Source organism: Mustela nivalis (assembly GCF_964662115.1).
Source record: "Mustela nivalis genome assembly, chromosome: 20".
In the NCBI taxonomy this organism is placed as follows: Eukaryota; Metazoa; Chordata; class Mammalia; order Carnivora; family Mustelidae; genus Mustela; species Mustela nivalis.
In genome coordinates this window covers 35,776,032-35,793,741 of record NC_139039.1, presented here as the reverse complement: position 1 = coordinate 35,793,741, position 17,710 = coordinate 35,776,032, and the positions used below count along the sequence as shown (strand labels likewise).

General features: G+C 40.2%; 1 protein-coding gene across 1 annotated transcript in view; it reads left to right on the top strand.

Annotated features, from left to right (window-relative positions):
* The window catches only part of MCPH1 (microcephalin 1), a gene marked incomplete at its 5' end in the record, with an annotated part of 247,131 nt that overhangs the window by 94,285 nt on the left and 135,136 nt on the right, over positions 1-17,710 (top strand). The gene's annotated exons all lie outside the window — the stretch shown is intronic.

Here is a 17,710-nt window from a genome sequence, read left to right as displayed (position 1 = left end):
GAAATATGATCTCTAACTCCATGAATGAATACCCTGTATTCCTTCTCTCCAATTCACAGTCTTTCTGGGTCTTTATCAGTCAGCTCTTCCTTCCCTCATGTCTCAGAGGGAAAAATGTTCTTTATCATTTAGGAGGATATACATCTGTGCTTGATTCTGTACCCAATCTATTCTTCTGGGACGTTGAGCAGAGAGGTCAGACATGAGAATCAGTATTTACTGTTGCCATGTGTAAAGACCAACTCCCTGGATGCATCCTGGTTTCTGCTCAGTGTACTGCCAATATTCTCCCACTGATCATACATAGAAACAGAGCCAGATGCAAATTTAGCATATGGTAACTATATGTGGGATTAACCACTACACATGAGAAAGGCAGGAAGTGGAACATATTTGGTGAACTTCCAGTGCTGAGGCAGAACCTGGGCCACTTGTCACATGAGTAAATAAATGAAGTACAACTACAATAAGGTGAGAAAATGAAATTAAAGACATTTAGGTTAGAGAGGAAGAAATGGTAGTATGGCTCTTCACAGACTCCATGATCTTCCATGTAGACAATCACAAGAAATCTACAAAAAAGCTCTTAGAACAAATTGCCAAGATACAAGGATATAATAAAACAGGGTTGACACTGAAATACTCAAGTGTAAATCTGACATAAAAATATGTGCAGAATTTGTATGCTGAAAACTATAAAACATTGGTTAAAAAAATTAAAGAGTAAATGGAGAAGCATACTATGTTCATGGATTGGAGGACTCAATAGAGTTAAAATGTCAGTCTTCCCTAAAACAATCTATAGATTCAATACATTCCCAATTAAAACCTCAGCAGAGTTCTTTGAAGATATAGATAAGCTGATTCTAAACTGTATACATATACTTGTATATGTATATAACTATGTACATATATACATATACACACACACACACACACACACATATATATATATATATAGAGAGAGAGAGAGAGAGAGAGAGAGGAACTAGCATAGTTAAAACAATTTTGAAAGAGAGGTACAAAGAGGACTAATGCGATCTGATTTTTAAGACATCCTTTAAAGTCTCTGTAATCAAGGCAATTGAGTGTCTGGGAAAAGACAGACATAATGAAACAGAATATAGAGTCCAGAAATAGACCCACAAATATGGCCCACTGGTTTTTGACCAGGAACCAAAGTCAATTCATTGGAGGAAGGTGAGTCTTTTCAGTAAAAGGTGCTAGATATGGGGTGCCTGGGTGGCTCAGTGGGTTAAATAAAGCCGCTGCCTTCGGCTCAGGTCATGATTCCAGGGTCCTGGGATTGAGCCCCGCATTGGGCTCTCTGCTCAGCAGGGAGCCTGCTTCCTCCTCTCTCTCTGCCTGCCTCTCTGCCTACTTGTGATCTCCCTCTGTCAAATAAATAAATAAAATCTTAAAAAAAAAAAAACAAAAAACGGTGCTAGACATCTGCAGACCAAAACTGGATCTGTGCCTCACACTGTATACAAAGATTACCCCCAAATGGATCAGACTACAATGTAGACTATAAAACTCTAAAAAGTACATAGGATATGACCCAGGTTTAGGTGGAGAGTTCTTTTTTTTTTTGAATTTATTTATTTGAGAGAGGGAGAGAGAGCGAATGTGATTAGGGATGTACAGAAGGAGAGGGAGAATCCGACCCCCCACTGAGCACAGAGCCTGACACAGGGCTTGATCCCAGGATGCTGAGCCCGTGATCTGAGCCAGAGTCAGATGCTGAGCTGACTGAGCCCCCCCCAGGTGCCCCCAGAGCTCTTAGATCATGTGAAGCATGATATGTAAAATGAGAAGTGATAAATGACACTTTGTCAAGTGTAAAAACTTACACTCCATGAAACACATTCTAAGCATTTGCATAGCTCATCTGACAAAAGACTTAAATCCAAAATATATAAAGAACTCTCAAAACTCAAAAATAAGAAACAACCCCCCCCCGCAAAAAATTAAAAAAAATAAGAAACAATCCAAACAAAAAATAGCCCAAAGCATTTTTTTGAACACCCTGTCAAAGATACGCAGATGAAAAATGCTCAACATCATTAGAGAAATATGATTTACAACCACGGTGAGATACTGCCACATACTTAACAGGGTGGCTGGATCATAAAGCACAGCGATAATCCTCTAGAAAAGAGGGAGAACATCGTACACAGCTGGTGAGGATGGGAGGTGGTTCCAAATCATGGCTGGGAAGTTTTATGTGATGTGAAATGTATCCTCACTGCGTCACTGAGCAACCCAGCTCCTAGGTGTTTGCCCTAGAGACGTGAAAGCTCACGTTCATACAAAAACCTGTACATGAATATCATGAGTATTTGTAGCAGCTTTGCTTATAATCAGCAAAACCTGACAACAGCACACATGTCCCTTGGTGGGTAAAGGGAAAAATAAACTTCTGTACTGTGGAATACTGCTCAGTAATAAAAGGCAGTTGTGATAGGGACGCCCCCGTGGCTCAGTCAGTTAAGTGTCTGACTCTTGGTTTCGGCTCAGGTCACAATCTCAGGGTTGAAAGATCAAGCCCCACTTCGGGCTCTGCACTCAGCATGGAGCCTGATTATGCTTCTTTTCCTCTTTTTCTCCCTCCCCGTCTTATCCCACTTTCACTCTCTCTCGCTCTCCCTTTCCCTCTCAAATACATACATACACACATACATAAAATCTTATTTAAAAAAAAAAGACAACCATGATTCTTGCCACAGCTTGGATGACTCTCTTGCGCTGTGGACTCCCTGCTGGTGGACCAGCTGACCGCAGGATAGGATGGTCCTCTTCTCTCTTTGCAGGGCTGCCCAAGCTCCACTTCCACCAGCTGCACCCCCATCTCCCATAGAACCCCAGCCTCTAGGTGTTGGGCTGCTGGAGTTCCCAGACGGCTCTTAGGTCCAGTCTTCGAGGCACTGACTGCTCCAGCGAGGGCGGGATCCCAAGGGCAGGACCAGTATGTTTGAGGAATAATAAGAAGCCTCAGTGGGGACTCAACAAGAGAAAAAGTAGGAGATGAGACAAGAGAGTCAGCGGGTGAAGGGAAGCTTGGCCGTGGTAGTATTTGGATAATGTTCCTGTGTCATGATGAGCTATCAGAAAGTTTCTGTTCAGGGAGCAAGATGCCCTGAGCTGTGTTTTTCGAAGGATGGTGGCTCCCCCTGGCTGGGTACCCAGTGATGGTAGCACCAGGAGCCCACATGTCACCCATGGATCCTTGCCAGAAACTCGGCCAAGTCAGCCAGAAGCAATTCTCTTAAATAAGCACAAGGTGATACCACCTTGAATAATTTCTTCTTCTAAGGAGTCCATGGTACTGTATGCATTTCATGTGGCTGCTGTAACACATTGCCATAAATTTATTGGCTTAAAAGTAGTACATATTAAAAAAAAAAAAAAAAGCACACATTTATTCTCTAATGGTTTTTGGAGGTCAGGAGTCCAAAATAGGTTTCTCTGGGCTCAAGCCCAGGTGTTGTCAGGGCCGCATTCCTTCCAGAATCTCTAGGGGGAGTCTGTTTCCTGCCTTTTCCAGCTTTAAAGGCCACCTGCTTTCCTTGGCTTATGGCCCCTGGCAGGAAGTGACTTCTGCTTCTCTTATCACACCTGCTCTGATTTCTGGCCTCTGTCTTTCACTTATAAGGATGCTTGTGTTCTCATGGGGCCAAGCTGGATAAGCCAGCACAGCTCCCCATCTCAAGGTCCTCAACTTCATTGCATCTGCAGTGCTCCTTTCACCATGGAAGGTAACAGTCACAATTCTGGGGTTCAGCTGTGGATGGCTTCTAGGGGATACATCATTCTGGAGTCCCATAAGTATGAGGATACTAACTCCATAAGCACCATATTATCCACTTCACTGTACCCCAGGTTGATGACTTTTAATCAGTAGGAGAAGTTTCAAGATAGCTTAGAAGGATGCTAGAGTAGATGCCTGTATGAAGAGGCAGAGCTTGGAGTGATGAATCTATGAACAAGGAACGCAGAAGGTTCCCAGCAGCCAAGGGAATCTTGGACCAGATCCTCCCCTAGAGTGTCTGGAAGGAACCAGCTCTGCCAATATATCTATTTAAGACTTTTTGTCTTCAGAACTGGCTTTATGGATTGTAAACAAGAAGAAAGACAGTTGAGAAATAAAGAACATTAAGAAAATAAAAATAAAGAAGAAATGCCTACAAAAAGTATAAAACAGATTGCCTTAGGTCTCTAACTATTTTGAAGGTGTTCCTGTTCCTTCATGCTCACTGGGTGATGCTGTGGGTATCTATGCTGGCCTACAGGAGGAGGACTGGCTCTGTGGACCTCTAGGACAAGAGAAGAGAGGGGACTGAGACTGTAGGAATGCTGAACCCTGAGAGGCTTCCTCCAGGTTTTTACACTTAGCGAGCTTGTACACGAAAGCAATCAGTTCATATTTTTAAATAACACATTGAATATATCAGTATCGTGATTTTAAATAGTGGTAAAGCAGCTGCTTGAATATTTAATATTTTTTTTTTCCCAAACTAAACCATTGATTAAGCCAGTTTCTTTTATAAGATAAGACTTTGGACAGGTTCATAAATTTAACTTGGCTTCTACTCGGAAGACCAAAATCAAATAGTTACTCAGAGAGAATAGGAATGAAAAGGATATTACTGTCTAAATAACTACCCTGAAAATACACATCTGTACACATACGTAAATACATGCATGCTCCGTTTGGAGGGCCCTGTGTATTTCTATCATATTATCTTCATCATTTACAATGTCCACATTGGCAGTACGTTTACATCATGGTTATCTTGACGTAGAAGACCTATAATAGTAGAACACGAGATCCAGGCTTCTGCTGTTTTCACAGTTACTAGGATGATAACATGAAGCAACAGGAAAAATAACTGAGTACAGGAGAGTTCAATGCCAGGCTCCACGGCTGGCCCCAGATCTGGAGGGTTCACAGGCTGGAAGGTCGCCTCCATCCCCACATAAAACGGGAGAAGACTGCATTCAGCTGCCTAAATGCTGAGAGCGGAACGCCTCCTCACGGAGCCATGGCTCCCTGTAGGTGACTTGGAGCCAAGGACCCTGCCTCCTTCGTGGGATTGTGTAAAAGCCAAGTATTAAACGTGCACAGTGCTCACATCAGTGACTGGCAGGAATTAAGAATTTAATAAATGTTAGCTTTACAGCAGGGATGACAGTGTATCAACTTCCCCAAAGAGCTGTGAGAATCATTCACTGTCTACTGTCACCAGTTTTGTCCACAGACTGCATTAACCCTACAATTTAAAAAAGATACTTTTTCTCTGGACAAGTGGGAACTTTGAGAACTTTGTGATGGGCCGTCCGTTCTGTCCTTGCTAGTTCTGAGGAATGAGCAGGAGGGCTCGTGAGTGCGGCGGGCATGTCGAAGAGAGTCAGTGGGGTCTGACTGGGGGGCCCCCAGCGAGGACAGGAGGGAAACAGGTGGGGTCTGGGTGGACACTGGGAAGTATGCCCACATTTGTTCTTTGAGGGACCTAAGAAGAGTACTCTGGGGTATCTGGAGGTAATTCGGTATATTGGAAACCCCACTTCTGTAAAAGCCACTATAGTACTGATTTTCATATATTTTAACCTTCTCCAAAACCATCAGAGCAGTGTTGCTGTAGATGATCACTCAGATTTTGAGAGCGATAGTTTTGGCTTTAGTATCTTCCTCTGAAGGCCGCTTCAGACGTTGCTTTACCAGTGATGCCTAAACATCTCATGACTTGTGAGAAGTACCAGTTCTTGGGAAACTGAAAAGGACCAGATCTGTTGCTGTATAAATTGCCTGCTTGTCTATTTGTGGTCTACTTGTGATGTCTGTCAAGTGTTTCCTCTCACTGGTGTTGCGTGTTTATTGATTTTAATAGATTATTGCTGACTTGCACTCTTAAGGGGAAAAAAAAAAAGTTTAGAGATGAACTGAATTTCTTTCCCTGTTTATCTCACTTAAGTAAAAGATCATTGCTTCTTGCATGGCCTCCCTCCTTTAATTGCCTAAAAAATGCAATTACTCAAACATGATAAACTTTTTTTTTTTTTTTAAATAATCTCTATGTCCAACGTGGGGCTTGAACTCATGCATGATAAACTCTTTTGAGACAGAATAGCTGCCATTGTCATTTATAAAGCCAAGTGACATAATGGCTAAGCTCAATACACAGTTTAATGCTCATCGGCTGCTTGTGTGTGCCTTTAGATAGGAACTCCGCAGCGTGCAGTTTCTTCTAGGGCCAAGTTGTGAAGCGTCCATATGCTACACTTCACATTGTCTTTGTGTAAAGGAATGACTCTCTCTCTCTCTCTGGTCCCCCTCCTTTTTCCTTGTCCCCAATGCAATTTGGGGGATTCTTAAAATATTCCTTTTGGCTAGCTGTGGGAGCTTGCCTCCAAGAAAAACATTACTGAGAATGTTTTTATTTCAGGGTTTGTGTGGTATTCTCTGGAAATTGCTTGTAAAGGAGGCTTCTAGCAGCTCTTCAAAATTAGATGGTTGTATGTGGCCCAGTTAGTCATATCAAAAAATATAATGATTTTATAACAAATTCAGTTTGAATTTTTATTTAAAAAAAATTTTTTTTTTTTTTTTTTTTTTTTGAAAACTGTGTTGGCAATTTGTGCATGTTTATAGTGGTTCCTACTTTCATTGTTAACCCTGCTGTTTTCAGCAGGGAGAATAACTTGTGTTTTTCCTGCTTCATGACTAAATTGTCTGGCAGATACAGAGAAATAGAAAACCGTGTTGGGTGTTGCTCTGTTTCCTATTCGTGGGAGACAGGAAGTAACACAACAGAAAAATAAAGAAATTGATTTGACCGAAGGATCCCTGAGGACCAAAGCTTTTTTTTTTTTTTTTTTTTTTAATTGTGTTTACGCTTAGTGCTGTTTGAATTCTTTAGAGACCTTATCTTCTAACTTTCACCTATTTGGTGTTCGTCTGTTCTTCCCTGACTTATCTACAATTCTGCTTTACTTTTCTACTGCTTTGTGTTCAGTGAAAGCTAATGGAATGCCCTGTGACCGAGGCCGCTTCTTTCTGGCTCCTGTTACATAGAGCTCCTTCTCCGCTTCAAAGATACCATATAGCAGTAAGGAGTGAGTCAGCCTATATTCAGGTCAAAACATGTTAATTCTGAACAGCTTAGGAACAAGGCTTGATACAGAGTTGGAAAGCTAAACAGTTGTAATGCAAATACGGAGTTTGGACAGTTCCACAGCCAAATTTCAAGACACTTAGACTATTAACAAAAGAACAAAAAACACTTTATAATCAAGTGTGTCATAAATCAAAGAATGATTTCATAATGAATTAATTTTCTTGAAATGATGGGATGCAATTTTGGCTTTCTCACACTGGATTCAGGAAGTGGTGATTCTGATTTAACTGGTATGAGCATAGAATCAAATGTCGGAGCTAGAATGAAGCCTGTAGTTCATGCAGCCTGGACCTCTCATTTGCTACTGAAGAAGGCAAAGTTGCTGTCCTAGAACTATGGGCAGTGGCAGAACTGGACCGGTAGTCTAAGATTGTCACCAGTATTGTAGTCGATCATGCTGTCTTCTCAAGACTAAAGAGAATCATCTTGAAAACTATTCTCTCTTTTTAACCTTAACTTCTGAGCACATTCTAAGAATAATGTTTAAGCAAAGTATGCTTGGTGTACCACATTTATCACTAGGGTTTTTGAGCTGTTTGCTTATGTTGCATCTGTTGGCTGTAGCCATGTGCTAGACACTTATAATACCAAGCTGTCTAAGGTCTCCTGTTGGTTTCTTTGAATCCACGTCGGCTTGATTCCAAAATCCTTCTTACTGTGCCACAGATAATTATACCTTGATAAAGTACTTCCACTTTAAAAAATGTTTTCACGGGGTGCCTGGGTGGCTCAGTGGGTTAAAGCCTCTGCCTTGGGCTCAGGTCATGATTTCAGGGTCTTGGGATCAAGCTGCACATTGGGCTCTCTGCTCAACAGGGAGTCTGCTTCCTCCTTTCTCTCTGCCTGTCTTTCTGCCTACTTGTGATTTCTCTCTCTGTCAAATAAATTAATAAAATCTTAAGAAAAATTTAAAAAAAAGTTTTCGTACCCACTGTCCTGTTGAGTCCTTACAGAGCATTTTTGTAATAGTGTTTAGTGCACAAATTTTGCAGTTGTGTTTAGTGATGGAGATACTAGGAAAAATAACCTGCCTGATTTGAATGCGGACCTTTGAAACCGTCTTGATAAAGGCATTATCCTAAGGCAGTGACTGTAAGTAGTCATCTCAAAGTACACCTAATTTTTAAACTTCCATTATTAAAATAATGGATCCTGTTTATGGAAAAGCCTATGGCCTGTAGCGCATCGCTGCCTTCCCCGAGGTAGTTATTGGAAAATGCACAGACTCTTGCTCCGCAGAGCCTCAGGCATGCTGCGGGAGGACCTCTCTTGCGCCCCAGGACATAGGTGGTCGCACTCGGATGCTCCGTCCTCTCTGCCATCCCTTTGCTTCCTCCTGGCAGTTCCTCAGATGAACTCCGATGTGGATTTGCCACGTGGTTTTTCCACATTGGAGACACTGTGCTTTCCTGGTTCCATGGAGACTCAGGATAGATGGGGGAGTCATTGCCCATGGAAAATCGAGGGCTTTAGTGTTGCCCTTCCTGAGAACATTTGAGGAGATTTGTGAATAGGACTGTGATCATCACCGTCCTATTATATATTATATGTTATATAATATATATAATTTATAAATATATTTATATATATAATATATAATTATAAATATAATTATGTATTATCCTATATTAGGATGACTAGTAGTGGAGTTTAAAGGAGGGCTGCTTTTGAGTGTGAGAAGTCACTCTGGACAAGACATTGACTACAATGTGAATGAGATTCCATCATCATTTTGGGCATTCATATCTATACATCAATAATTTGTTCTTCAGTTTTGTAAAGGGGCGAGACAGAATTTAATTAATACACATGACCAAAAAAAAAAAAAAAAAGGCAAGTGCGTGGGGTCTTGAAGCTGAGACTTTGCAAGGGAGAGAAAGCCCCGAGGCACTTGTGAGGAGGAGAGCAGGGTTAGGTATTTGGAGAGGCTATCCGCGACCAGGGTGCGTGGAGGTCACGGTCAGGAGTTGGGGAAGCCACTGGAGTATTTGAACTAGAGCGTGACAGGCTTTGATCTCTCTGGCTTCTATGGAAAGAATGGATTGCAGGACAGTAAGAGTAAGAGCGACCAGAAGAAGTCAGTTAAGACCATCAAGGTCAGAAATTATAATGAGCTTGACTAGCGTAGTGGCAGATAGGTTGAGAGAAGAGATCAGACTGGTACATTTTTTAGGAAGATCTAACAGGATTTGGTAACATGTGGCACGTATCAACAGAGAAGTCAAGATGGCTCTTCCCTAAATTTGTTCCTTGAGCACCTGCAGGTAGATGGTGGTGACATTTACTGAGGCAGTTCTTAATTTTTTTAAACCTCGGATGATCTCCTTCTTGCCTTATGACTGATGACTCTAGGACCTCCACTTAGTCAATGTGGAGTTGTGTCGCAAATGCAAACTCGTTTTTAGAAAAAATTCCAGCTGTCCCTATAGGTACGTCTTTGACATGTCACTTCTGCAACTTTCTGTGGAGTTCCTCAGTTGTCACTTGTGCTCAGTCTGACACCCAGTGAAACCATTTTCATTTGCAGTAACAACACAGAATATCTTAACTTTAGGTTTTCATCAGAAAAGTGCAACCATGATTTGATTCTCTGGGACTTTGTGAACATCCATCATTTACATATAATCCTAGGTATCTGTCATTAATGCCAGAAACATTGTTAGCTGTCCCTTCTTTCAGGTTTCTAAGCTCTGTACTCCAGTAAAAATAGGTCTCTAAAGAACAGCACGCGTGAACTCTGTGTCTGCCTGAGTATCTCTGTGAATTAGGCTTTAGTGATAATACTAGGTTTTGAGGAGAGCTGATACAAGAAGTAACAGGATTTTCTTTTCTTTTATTTATTTATTTTTAAAGATTTTTATTTGTTAGAGAGAGAGGGAGAGCAGAGCATGTACAAAGAGGGAGAGCAGCAGGCAGAGGGAGAGGGAGAAGCAGACCCCGGCTGAGCAGGGAGCCTGATGCAGGGCTCCATCCCAGGACCCTGGGATCATGGCCTGAGCTGAAGGTAGTTGCTTAATTCACTGAGCCACCCAGGCGCCCCTGGACAACAGGATTTTAGACAACTGTCATACCTTCTTCAAAACTATAGTTGGCAACATTGTAGATTTTGGTACCTGATACTTTTTATGTATGATCCACACAATACATTTCTTCTAAAATGTGTTGCCCTGGAAAATTCTCTACAGGAAATCTTTTAGGCTTTCTTTACCAGAGAATGAGAAATATGTAACCAAAGTGGTTTTGTCAACTGAAGTAACAGCTTGACTTCGGTGTGTGTTGGATCTATTTCTTAGTTCTTTTGAGTTGGTTTTTCTTCTGACCACTGGAGAGTGTCCTTCAGTACATGGAGAAGCACCTCTCCACTGAATTTTGTTTTATATAATTCTTCTAATATTTTATTCTTAAGTAATATCTACATCCAGCTTGGGGTGCAGAGATTGAGAGTCACACGTTCTACAGACTGAGCCAGCCAGGCGTCCCCCTCCCCCCACCCCCCCATAGAATTCTTTATGATTTTGGTTTTCTTAGATAATAACAAAGCAAGAAAGAATAGTATACAAATACTTAATGTTATTCACAGGTTTTAATTGCAGTGCAACTGACATACAACATAACAATTCAAGATTTGTATACGTCACAAAGCAATCACCACAGGAAGTCTACCTAACATCTGTCACCACACTGTCACAAAATTTTTTTTCTTGTGATGAGAACTTTTTTTTTTAAAAGATTTTATTTATTTATTTGACAGAGATCACAAGTAGGCAGAGAGGCAGGCAGAGAGAGAAGGGGAGGTAGGCTCCCTGCTGAGTGGAGAGCCCGATGTGGGGCTCGATCCCAGGACTCTGGGATCACGACCCGAGCCAAAGGCAAAGGCTTTAACCCACTGAGCCACCCAGGTGCCCCATGTGATGAGAACTTTTAAGATCTTCTCTTTTAGCAATTAATTTTTGCATGAGTTATTTATTTTGTAGCTGCAAGTCTGTGCCACTTAACCTTCAATATTTCTGATCTGACATGTATACTTTATTGTAGTAGAACATTCGCTTCAGTTGTTATATTGTCAATGGTAATTTTAGTGGTAAAACTTACTTCAAGGTAGCCCCTCACCTCCTTGGCACAGGGGACTAGGGCAAAATAAAGAAAGTTTCAAACAGAAAAGCAGAAACTCTTTAACAGACCCTGGTTATTTAGCAATTACAAGCTCTTTGAGGGCCGAGACCATGCCTGTCATTTCTTGCCTAGCCCAGGACCCAGGATGGAGCTGGAACACAGCGCTTCCTTGTGGAAGGAGTAAGTGTGTAGGTACATGACTAAATATACTTATTTCTTCAAGAAACCTCAGAATTTGATTTGCCTCTGATGAACTACAAATGTCTTGTTAAAAACATTGTGCATCATTATATATTATGAAGGTATCCATGTAGTTCATGGTTTTCTTGTTAAAACTTATTGAAAATAAGGTGACCTGACACTCATGTAAGAAAAAAAAAATCTTTTAAACTCAAATTCACAGAAAGAATAAGAAACCGTGATTGCTCTGAGTAGTCATAATAGTTGGCTTATTGATGGTGATAATAATTCCTACTGTGTTTTCATACGGCAAAATGATGTTCTGATGTTTGTTTTAGTTACATTGGAATGTGTTATATTTATTTCTTTGTTTTCATTTTGATAAGAAAAGTACGAGTGTGTGTTATTTATAAAGATGTTTGGACTTCACATATAAGTATGCTGGTGAAATGCTAGGTCACCCTGGTCTTCGCTTAGTGATATGTAAAAAGTAGTTAATAGTGGGCCATTACACTCTAAAATCCAAGAATAATCCATTTTCATTTTTTCTGGCTGAAATGATTAGGTAGCCTGCAACCAGCACAAATCTCACATAAATGCCCATATGCCTTATAGCTGGACGTTTCAGTAAGAATCGTTGAGTCCGTATCATTGTGCGGTATCCTTTCCCTCTTACGGTCTGGTAGTTAGTCTCTGTCAGTTACTATCTCTTAAAAAGGAAAAAGAGTTCTTAACTACTTATTTTTAGTACTTTATTGCTTATTTTATCTGTCTTGGTTAAATAGGTTGTATTAAGGTTTTGGTGTCCTGCCACATTTTGAGACAGCCAGAGCAGTGCTGTTTAAACACTTAATCACATGTGAATCCCCCGGAGAGCTTATTAAGTGCAGATTGTGGCTCAGTAGATCTTGGTCCTAAACTTCTTCACTGGCTACAAGTTCCCAGGCAATGTGCAGGTTGCTGGCCCAAAGACCATGCACTGAGTTGGAAGGTTCTAGAGATCAGCCAGCCATATGTGGAGGGGGAGATGGGACGGCTTCCAGAAGACGGGAGTCACACAGAAGATTTAAGGAGTGGGGCCATCCTGGAAGAAGACTGACCTAGGCTCTCTCAGCTTGTTAGTACAAGACCCCTTTGTGTCCTTTGTGGACACGGAGACTTGAACAGTTTCAGTAAGTTGCTTATGGTCTCGGTGCTTGAAAATGAGCAAGTTTTGAATTTGAATTCAGCCTTTCCTCGATTCACAGCCCATATTCTTTCTGGGATCTACTTCTAGAGATAGCCTAGAGAATGTTTTTTTTATGTCTGGTACCTTAAATGTGGATATCATTATTCTGTGGCTGCACACCACTTTATGCGTTTTTTGAAGATTAATGGATAAGAGTGGATTTTAATGTTAACCTTGACAGTCACTGGCTGTGTGACCAGTAAAACAGTTAAACTTTCTAAGCCTCAGTTTCTTATATGTAAAATGATTAAAAGGTCATCTAATTAAAGTAAGTATCAGTTACTATTTTTTTTTAAGATTTTATTTATTTATTTGACAGACAGAGATCACAAGTAGGCAGAGAGCAGGCAGAGAGAGAGGAGGAAGCAGGCTCCCCGCTGAGCAGAGAGCCCGATGCGGGGCTCGATCCTAGAACCCCGGGATCATGACCTGAGCTGAAGGCAGAGGCTTTAACCCACTGAACCACCCAGGCGCCCCAGTATCAATCACTATTATTCAACAAACATTTTTGACACTCATGCTGGCCATCGTTCCAATTGTAACTTGGTTGGACCTTGAAACCATTATGCTAATAGAAAGAAACCAGACAGAGAAGGTCGCATATTGTCTAATTCCTCTCCTATGGTTTATGTGGAATAGACAAGTCCATGGAGACGGCTGGCTGAGCAGCAGTTGCCCGGGGTGGAATGGAGCAGCGGGCTGAGGGGTGGCTGCTTGGCGGGCGTAGAGTACACTCCTGGAATGAGTAAGATGTTTTGAAACCAGGAAGAAGTGGTTGTGGCACACACAGTGAATAGACCAGATGCCACCGCACTGGACACTCTAACATGATTACTTGTGCTTTGTGAGAATTTCAACTCAATTTTTAAAAGTCATCTGTGAAAGTTGCCTCGTTGAGAGAGGCATTACATCTACAGAATGGGTTTGTATTTTAAAATAACTTTATGGAATCATATAAAGCATTTCCTTATGTTCTGAAATGTATTGGAAATGCAGAGGAATGGCTTATTTTGGAACGAATATTATTGCCTTGAAACTCTGCCAGTCCAAGTCAGTCTTTTCGGAAGACGAGACCTCTTCTGTTTTCTGGCTCCAAAGTGTTCAGGACATAAGCTCCCTATACCCTTTTCTTTTGTTATTAAAAACCATACCATCGACAGTCCCAACTTTTCCATCTTTACGTGTAACCTAGAAATAGCTTCATTGCCACTACTGTTTCATTAGCTGCTTGGTCCTTTTGTCATTTATAATGATGTGTAATGTTTTCATGTGAGAGGTTCACTAACTTGCCTCTTGTCACACAACCACAGGGTTTAATCTGGTCGCCAGGATTCTATGGTGTTAGCCAGTAGCTCATAGTGTGTAGTTGTGGAAAAAACACAAATAATATTCTCCTGGTAGGAAAAGTCTAAACAGTGTACATAGTAGCAAATTCTCTTAAGGTGGTGGTGTTTGAGCAAATTAATTACTCTTATAACTGAGACAAAGAATCTATAAAATCTGATTAGAAAAATATTTGGAAACTGATTTGTGTTGTCTTCTCGTTAAATTAAAATAGCCCAAAAAATGTAATTACTATTTTTGTTCCTCTTCTATAAAAAGGAAGAGATTTGTGAATGCTGAGTGTTATGTTTTTATACCTCCATGAAACCTTACAACTAAGTTCTCTACCACAGTTGGTGGGAGCAAGGATGGGTAGGATAGGCTCTTCCCAGTGATTAAAGTAGAAAGTGAAGTATACTTTGAACTATTTTACAATTAACTTGGTTCCCAGAGGTTATCCCTGAGGCCTAAGTTTCTGACTGTCAGATTTGGTTTTAATCGGCAGATTCATTGAACAATATTAAGTCTTTCATAAGCAAAGAATATTGTCATTCCCCACAAAGAAGGAAATTAAGGTGAATGTTAAGAAAAATTAGTTTTGGGGCACCTGGGTGGCTCAGTCCTTAAGTATTTGCCTTAGCATCCTGGGATTGAGCCCCACATTGAGCCCCGCACCGAGCCCTGCATCAGGCTCTCTGCTCAGCGGGAAGCCTGTTTCTCCCTCTCCCACTCCCCCTGTGTATGTTCTCTCTTTCCTTGTCTGTCTCTTTGTCAAATTTAAAAAAAAAAAAAAAAACTTTTTTTAAAATTTATTTTTTATTTATTTTCAGCATAACAGTATTCATTATTAAAACTTTTTTTTTTGAAGGAGAAATTAATTTGATTGGTTCTGGTTTAGAAAGGGACATTTACTGATATTGAGCTATAGTACTTATCACTCTGAATTTTCTAATTATCCTTCGGAGAATGGAAAGTCGAAGCAGTTAGTAAATGCACCAGAACTGCTAGCCAGCACTAGCACTGTTAACAATATAAACTTTTCAAAACTTTGTTTTATTTTAAAAATAAAACAAAGCAAAGAAACATTGTGCTTTCCAAAGCTACATTCATTTATACCCAGAAACGCTTTGGGTTTATGCTATCTTGTTTTGTTTTGTTTTTGTTTTTGTTTGTAACTCCTCACAAAGGAGTTCAAGCAATTGCAGGCTGTCACTATTTCTCTCTGCATTGGATTGGGAGTCTTAGTGTAATAAGGGAATTTAAAAAAAAAAGAAGAAGAAGAAGTAGTATGCACACAGATTGGGAAAGGAGTAAATAAAACTGTTTATTCACAGAAGACATTATCTACACAGAAAATATCAACAAATCTACAAAAAAGCCCCCAAACTAGTGAGTTCAGCAAGGTTACAGGATACAAGGTCAATATACAAAATTCAGTTGTATTTCTATGTACTAGCAATAAACAACTGGCATTCTGATTTTAAAAAATACCATTTATATTAGCATCCACAGAAATTAAAATATTTAAATCTTGACAAAATATTTACAGGAACTGCATGCTGAAAACTATAAAACTCTGTGAAAGAAACCAAAGACCTAAATAAAATCAGAGAGATACTATGTTCATGAATTGGGAAAATGGATACTTTTTAAGCTGTCACCCTCCCCCCACCTTTTTTTTCTTGAAGTATAGTTGGCATACAATATTATATTAGTTTCAGGTGTAAACAGAGTGATTCAACATTTATATACATTAGGAAGTGATCACCGTGGTAATCTAGCTACTCTCTGGCACTATACAAAGTTGTTACATATTAACTCTATTTCCTATGCTGTACATTGCACCCAATGTCTTATTTAGTTTATTACTAGATATTTGTACCTTTTATTCCCCTTCCCCTATTTTGCCCATCTACTTACTCTCTTCCCCTCTGGCAACCACTGGATTGCTCTCTGTATCTAGGAGTCTGTTTCTGTTTTGTTTGTTTTGTTTTTTAGATTCCACACGTAAGTGAAATCAGATGGTATTTGTCTTTCTCTTTGGTTCTCCCCATTTTGATCTATAGATTCAACTTATTTCCAATTACAGGCTCAGCAAGATTTTCTTGTAGATATCAACGAGCTGGTTCAAGTTGCAAAGCACTTTTGAAACAGAAGAGCGAAGTTAAGTTGGATAATCACACAATAGAGAAATCTAGGTGATGGTTAAATGAGAACTCTCTGTACTGTAAGTCTAAAACTATCTAAAAATAAAGTGTTTCTAAAAAACAAGTATAATTGATGTGCCTTTATAAAAAAAAAAATGGCACCTCATGCCTTCTTGTTTCCCAGTCTGATTTTTCACTCCTAAAGTGGCCTCCTGATATGTTACTTACATATTTCTAAATACAATGATTTTCTTGCCATTTTTTAAAAAAATTCACTTTGAGACATTGTCTGTAGAATTCCTTCTCTAGAAGACCAAAATAGGACCTATGGCTGCCTTTCCATCCCACCTCCTCTTCTGTTGCCCAGTCTACTCATTGTGGTTACAAATTTTTTTTAACATTTTATATATACATATAAACACATTCACTTGCACACATGTGCGCGCGCGTACACACTCACACACATGCGCACAAGAATGAGTATTTGGATGCTCTTTGAACTGAGCCTTGTAAAGTATTACGACTCGTCTCTGATGACTTGTGTTTGTTGGTTTTCCTGAGCTAATCATTGACAGTTATTTTGATTGCTTAGTTTTCTATGCAACTATCACCAACTGAGTGCAAGAATTTCTAGAATTATTGTAATTATTCTCTGAAATCTGTCTCCACATCAGATTATCTTCCAGCCCCATTTATTTTTTTCTCAGAGACACCACCCAGGAGCCCATTTGTTCTCTTCCCCTTGAGACTGGCTCCTTGAGGTCTGCAGAGCTGCTGTTGGCCAGGGACTTCCCATCACTGTGATCCCAGGAATTCCATTCTTGTTTGGTTTGGTCTATGTTTTCAAGCTAGAGGCTTTTATCAAATAGGTATAAAGTCATGTTCAATAACAAGGCATTGAAAAGCTGACTGAAACTCTGCCTACCTGAGGAGGATATAGATAATTTGATGTGAATGGAGGTTTTTGAGATCCAAGCTTTAGTATTTGTATGTCTTTTTTTCCCCTGGGCTGATCTCTATCCCCAGGAAAGAATGGCTGGTGTCCCAGGGGGAGGTCTGGAGAGGTTTTTCCTAGTGTTTCCACCATTGCTCTCAGAACAGCCTGTCTGACTTGACTTTTGTCTTATTCCATGGGAGGTGGGCTACGGGATAGGAAATGTCTCTTTTTTTACCCTGTTCTATACCCCATCTTCAGAGGTATCCAGTACCACCAATTTCTTTGCCTTTTGGAGAATCTGTGGAGAGAATTGGGTGCTTCCTATGGACTTCTTTCTCTAGACACTTAAGTTTGAACTTTCTTTGCCCTTCTAAGTTATTTACCATTTACGCATCTGCTTTGCAACTTCCAAAACATCCTGTTTTATCTGCTGTAGACTCTTCTCATTCTTTTTAATTCTATCCTTTTAGTTGAGTATTGGGGAGAAGGTGAAGATTAAGATGTGTTCATCTTGCTACGCGTAAACCATAAGTCACCTTCATTGTCTTCCTTGTAAATGGTGTTATCGACTTGCTTTCAGTACCAGTGCCATTTTCTGACTTGG